This window comes from Palaemon carinicauda, chromosome 21 (assembly GCF_036898095.1).
Source record: "Palaemon carinicauda isolate YSFRI2023 chromosome 21, ASM3689809v2, whole genome shotgun sequence".
NCBI lineage: Eukaryota > Metazoa > Arthropoda > Malacostraca > Decapoda > Palaemonidae > Palaemon > Palaemon carinicauda.
This window is the reverse complement of record NC_090745.1, coordinates 51,156,176-51,163,488: the sequence shown is the minus strand read 5'-3', so window position 1 is coordinate 51,163,488 and position 7,313 is coordinate 51,156,176. Positions and strand designations below refer to the sequence as shown.

Genomic DNA, 7,313 nt, shown 5'->3' with positions numbered 1-7,313 from the left:
GCCCTCTCATTCTATTAGGCTAACCCCAGACTAGGAAATCGAATTCCCTGGCCCCTTGGAGTTGTCCTTGTACTGGAACGGAGTCTTTTTAGGTGAGGTAGAACCTGCCAGCTACTACCTCACCTACAGGACCCTCACCCCTCCCCTTGCTGTCCTTTAGTGATGGCCTAGCCTTCACATATCTTTGGCCATCATTCTACAATCGACCTTAGTGCTGGTAGATTGTGGGATTGGCTCGGGTTCTCTATCGGCTGCCGGCAGAAATTCCCCGACCCCTATCGAGTGTTCTTCAGTCCTCTCTTGGACTGCCTTCCATAGCCCGGCCGGCTGGTATCAGTCGGGTTGTGGCTGGATGGAAGCTCGAATGTAATTCCCCCTTCCATATGAACCCTCATTCTGGATGGAGGACTGTAAGGCTGAGCCTTTGCAACCCCCTCCCATCCATGCTTTCTCTCTCTCTTACCACTAGTAGCCTGGGTCCTAGCTGCCGGCGTCCATGGAACTGCCGGCAGACGGCAGGACTGTAGACCGCCGGCAGGTTGCACTGCCGCCGAATGTTATGGGTTGCCGACGGTCGGCGACCCAATGGCAACCGGCGACCCACCGGCCGGCTGCCGGCGGCTATGATGACTGCCGGCAGCCGGTCGAATGCTTGTCTGATGATGTATCACTCACCGCCGGCTGCCGGAGGGCCGCCGATCTGCCGCCCACTACCACTAGAAGGCAGTACACCTTCTACTTAAACCCAGGAACTACCATGCCGGCGTATCAGGTACTACAGTATACGGCTGTGGAGTGGTCAGTAAAGATTGCGATATTGATTATACTACAATAAGAAAACAACTGTACAGTCTGTATGGTAGCCCATACATTTCCTAACCTACAAGGTGTTTCATGGGCAGCCTATTGTGAGACCACTTGATATAAAGAAAGTGAGTTCTTTCTTTAAAAATTCAGTGATCACTACATTCAATCCCCAATATTGAACTCCTGAAGACGGTGTTATGTTACACCTTTATATATCCTGAAGATAAAACGTCTTCTATTAATAATTCTATCTTTAGAATGCCCCAAGATTCAATTTTGAGGGAGGTCATAGCAATTGGCTGGGCAGGAAACACATGTAGGTGTCTTTCCTCTTTCCTTTCTAGCTTACCTATCCTAAGCTAAAATATAAATAACATTGTATAGTCTGCATTTGGTTAATTATCGAGACTGAAATCTTAGCAGTCTCTCCATTATTGAGTTTGTTGGTTTCATATTCACCATCAATGTATATTGGATGTTACAGCTTTTATCACCTGGAAGTTTAGTGGGTACATACCCTTGTTTCTTACAAGGTTCTATCTAATGTTTGAATTTGTAATATGAAACGAGGTATGAACTCTCTCTCTCTCTCTCTCTCTCTCTCTCTCTCTCTCTCTCTCTCTCTCTCTCTCTCTCTCTCTCTCTCTCTAGATTGACAATGTCTACAAAAATGATTGGCCATACCTCCTCCCAAACATTGTTTGTGCTACAACATGCAACAGATCTAGACTTCCTTGGCAACACTCAAAACAAATAATTTCTTACGCAATTTGTTTCGTTTTAACTTAATGCACAAGGTCATGAAATACAAGAATTACAAGAAACTTTAGTTCTTTCTTTCTAATTTCCATCGTTATCATTTCCCCTTCAATTTATTTAGCAGCCATGGCGACGCAATGAATCGGTCGGTAGGTATGTTTGCGCAATAAAAAAAACCGTTTCTAGCCAGACGTAAAGTGTTACATAGCGTGAAGACTACAAACAGGCTCAATGATTCATTCAAACACGTAAATGGATCTCTCACTAGTCGGACAGAACTTGGTGTAGATGTAACGTATTGACCAGTGATCGCATACGCTGAACCGAGTCTTTTCCGGCTCTTCACACAGATATTACTTTGGAGAAACAAAATTCAGCATTTTGTTCGTAATTGATTTGCTTTCAGGCAAAACAGAAATTGTAAACTGGAGAGAAGGCTGCCCGTATAGAAGAGTAGCCTACGAGTGAAAAAAGCGGAATGTTTTTATATGTATTTTATTTGATCGTATTTAGATATTGAAATACTCACCTTATAGACAACCTTTCCCTATGTAGAAAATAAACTATTTCTCAAGAATTTTCCAGCAGTACAGCCAGAATATATCAAGTGGTCAAAGGACAACTATAAATTTCAGACATCACTTAGCCCTATTTGTAATCCAAAGTACCTGTAAGACAAAGGGTTGGATATTATTCTGGGATTTCCTTCCTATACCAAACGTGACCATTATCACTAATTAATCCGTCTTAGTTATAAAGTTGTATTGTTTTCATACGCAGTTTTTCGAAAACTGCCTCATAAAAGGTTACAAATGTGATTATTGCTTTAAAACATTACGGATGTTATGATTGTGTAAATATTCTGAAGAAATGGTTGTTGCTCTAAGGGGAAAATGACCGCTGTCTTTAGCTCACTAATTCTCATTTCCCTAATATATTTTTTTTCTGTCTTGATGACTGAAAACATTTCTTGAACATCCATTTAAGCATGATTGATAGTAATGAAATGTAACAAACAAAATGAGTGAAGTAACAGAAAAGTGTAGAGTAAGCCTGCAGTTCCTGAAATACGTTATTAGAAATCATGGGAGCTAAACTTAACATTATTATCTATACTTCTTTACTTTTTTAAGATACAGTGCTTGTTCGGTTCACCGGCCTCACGATCTTCCTAATATAATAAAGAGCAAGTGTCTGTGTGTGTGTATATATATATATATATATATATATATATATATATATATATATATATATATATATATATATATATATATATATATATATATATATATATATATATATATATATATATATATATTTCCAGTCACGCTCGGTGGCATTGCCAGACGTAGTTAGGATATGGAGAGGGAAGGGTTGAATGCGTGTGTGCGCATGTCTATCTAAATATTTAGTGTTTTTTTGACGGGTCACATATACTTATTTCCACAGAAGGACCATTTTATCAGCGTTTACATACTGCTACAGCAGTTATCGGCCAGGTTTGTCGATTAGTCTGTAGAACAGTTTGGTGTTCCCGTTTTACTATGGTTGTTTATATAAATGGAGAAATCAGAACCATCCCGTGTTAGGATGAACGATAAACTAAAATGCACAAAGCGAATAAACATAAAGTTCTGGGATAATTTCCTGTACAAAAGACAGAGTGAAGAAGCCATTAAGGTACAACAAACATCTGTAAGAGAACCGTATCAAGGATGGAATAATGCAGAAAACTACGATACATCAGATTCTGGTAAGATTTATCCATTTTAAATTTTCTTTGCAGTTGTGTTATTTTCTTATTCCAAGGCTGGTAACGGCATAAAAGCAGGTAAGGTACAATCCCTAGCTGGGGAAAAAGGAAAGTAAGAAAAAAAAAGGATGCTACAAGCCCTAGGGCTCAAAGTTCCAACAAAGAAAATAGCCCAGTTAGTAAAAAGGAAATAGATAAACTATATACGAGAAGTAATGAATAAAAGATATAAAATGTCTTCAAGATCAGTAACAACGTTAAAACAGATTTTTATATAAAACTATGAAGAGAGACTTATGTCAACTTGCTCAACATGAAAACATTTGCCGCAAGTGTGCGAGGCGCCAGTTAGGTGATAATTGAGAGGCGAGGTGAATACAACTAATCTTTTTTAAACAGACGTTGAGCCAACATAATTACGTCTTGCGAGCAAGAACGTCACAAAAATTCAAACATTAGCCAAGAACTATTAAGTTTATACAGGATGGTTTATTACCTGTGCAGGGAAGAGCGAGTGATGTTAACAATCAAATCCGTTAGTGTACGAGCATGCATGAAATAAGCAGTCCACAAGTATGAAATTCAAGAGTTTCACCGATTCAAATGCTAGATTAGGAAAATCATGCCATAATCTGGTCACACCTAGAATAAAATTTCTAGAATATTTTATAATACTGAGTCTTGAGATGGAGAAGGCAAGGTTGTTAAAATTAACCGCATACCTTGTATGCAGTTAATGGTACTAAATGCAAAGAATGATCATAATTATGAAAAATCTTACGCAACCTATAGAAGAAACTAATTGAATAACGGTGCCGGAAATTAATATGATGATATATTTTCATGTTGTTAATAGCCTATCCTTTTTATTGTTCATTATTTCTCTGGTAGTTTATTTCCTTATTTCCTTTCATCACTGAATTATTTTCCCAGTTGGAGCCCTTGGGCATAATTATAGCATCCTGCCTTTATCTAGGGTTGTAGCTCAGCAAGTAATAATAATAATAATAATAATAATAATAATAATAATAATAATAATAATAATAATAATAATAATAATAATAATGATAATAATAATAATGGCAGGAATAAGAAATTTAATAGACCGCAGGTTTTTGTTCAACAAATTAAGAAGAGTCAGTAACTGAACATGGGACAAGAGAACAACACTTTACGGGATTCAGCAATTCCAGATCTACATTCACCAGCTGGAATTGATGCTTGGTTTCTAGGTTAAATTAGGAAAAGTAATGGGAATTTATTCACAATTTGTTATAATGTCTTTTAGACACCATGAAAAGACGTGAATCTCACAGATTTTATGTCAGTGATTCGTGAATCAAGCTCTATTTATATACATGGAAATTTAGGCTTGGAAAAATTCTATCCTGCAGTAAATCATAGCTATTATTATTATTATTATTATTATTATTATTATTATTATTATTATTATTATTATTATTATTATTTGTTAACAATAGACCAAGAGACTGGTTGTTTTTAATGTGGGGTTCCAGGTTACATTCAGCTTCCTTAGGAATACATCACGTTCCTCACTAAATGTTCTATTTTAAGTAGCATGCTCTTTTGCACAATTCCCGGGGCTATATCAGTGCCTACCTTTTCAAGTTTCCCTTTCAAAGTCTTAGGTATGGTCCCTAGCACTCCTATGATTATTGGCACCACTTCCACTTGCATATTCCATAGCCTTTGCAATTAAATTCGTAAGTCTTGGTATTTTTCTATTTTTCTCTTCCCTTGTCTTTCACTCTTGAGTCCCACAGTACTGTGACATCTACAAGAGGTACTTTTTTCGTTGTCTTGTCAACCAGGGGGGATGTCTGGTTGATGTCTGTCCTTATACTGTAGTCCCAGAGTAGTTTAGCCGGATCTTTTTCTACCACCGCTTGAGGCTGATGTTCAAACCTTTTATTGCTGCAGCATATGTGATATTTTCTGTAAAGACTTCAATGGAGAGCTTTAGCCACCGTCTCAAGTCGTTTCTTATAATGATTCTGAGAAAGTGCTGAATATTCACAGGCAATATTGATGATGGTTTCTTCATTTGCCATACGTTTCCTGCACTTTAATGAGATGTTAGTTCCATCTTTTGCTCGTTGAATATATCTTGTTTTTAATTTCTAATTCTTAAGTACTTCTTTTTGTAGCCACTATCATATTTTCTTACTGGTCAGTTCTTCAATTTGCCTCAGGAATAATCCATTCACTGGTTTTCTTTTCCATTCTTCCAGTCTCTTTTTCCTGTTTTCTCCTTATACACTTCTGGTTCTTCATCCTCCTTTAAGAAATTTTCTTTCCATGCACGCTTCAGTCATCCATCTTCACCGGTCTTATGGTACTGTCCCAGTGATTTACTTTCGATGCTGACACAATCTTCTATACTAATGAGGCCTTTTCCTTCTACACTGGGCGGTATATAGAGCTGGTAAATATTTGCTGTTTGGTGCAGTACTAGATACATGTTCATTCATTTTTTAGTTTTTCTATAGTATGACTTCTCTCACTCCCCCATTCCAGCACTGAACCGAATTACTGGCCCTACCCAGATGTTTATAGTCTTTACCATATTTTCAAAGTCAAGCTTTGACTTCACTATAGTTTTAATTCTTTGCATGTAGTCTCTTCTAATCTATTCCTTCATCTCTTGGTGTTTTATTGCTTCTCCTTCTATTACCCAGAGGTACCTATAGCCTGCTTAGTCTATATCTTTGGTGAAATTTCCATTTGGCAGCTTTATACCTTCCGTCCTTATTACTTTTCCTTTCCCTTTTTCCATTCCAATCTCCATCTCCTTGATATCTCCTGATACAATTCTTATCATCTGGATTAACATGTCTATTTCCTTAGCATCTTTCCTGAGCAGCTTGATGTCATCTATGACCATAGGTGTTTTATATGCAAAATATATGTTGTACACACTAAAGATGTTTCCTACATAATATATAGCACATAGTAATATATATATATATATATATATATATATATATATATATATATATATATATATATATATATATATATATATATATATATACAAATGTAAATATATATATATATATATATATATATATATATATATATATATATATACATTTGTATATATATATATATATATATATATATATATATATATATATATATATATATATACAAATGTATATATATATATATATATATATATATATATATATATATATATATATATATATATATATATATATATATATATGCATATATATATATATATATATATATATATATATATATATATATATATATATATATATATATATATACATATATACAATTACAGTGTATAATATAATAGTTCTGTAGGCTACTTGTTTGTAGCATACCTCTACTGCATAGTACAGTACTGTATGATTTACGTAATTAAATGACTTATTCCTTCTCACCGTTACCCCTGCATTAAGGGGCCTGCCTGGTTGTCTTCTATCAAAGACATAATCTTCTGCCAAATCTCTTCTCTCCAGATCATCCTTCTCCTTATTTCACCATCTACTTCTCTGCCTCTCTCTCGATATTCTTCCCTAATAGGTTCCTCCCAAGCCCTCATCACTCCCTTTCCACCATCCATCCTCAACACATGTCCATATAATCTCATTTGTGACACTCTTATCACCTCTGTAATACTCACTACGTGTGCAATTCTTCTTATTTAATCCTTTCCCAATCTTTCAAGCAGTAATATTTCCATAATCCAGCTCAGGATTCTCATCTCTGTTATCCCAAACTCTCCTTCCTCTTTTTGTCTTAGAGCCCACGTTTCTAATCCATGTTTTAACACATGGTCTTAGTGCTGTGCTATAGATCTGGAATTTTAGCCTGATTGCCATCTTCTAATCACATACCATTCCCACTATCTTCATCCACTTCCCTTAAGCTGCTTGTATCCTAATCTCAACTTCAGCTTCCCAGCCTCTATGCTAACTTATAATCGATCCCAAGCATC

At 36.0% G+C, this 7,313-nt stretch overlaps 1 pseudogene; it reads left to right on the top strand.

The window, feature by feature from the left end:
* Positions 1-2,586: 2,586 nt before the first annotated feature.
* LOC137614901 (uncharacterized) overlaps positions 2,587-7,313 on the top strand; it is a 443,986-nt pseudogene continuing 439,259 nt past the window's right edge.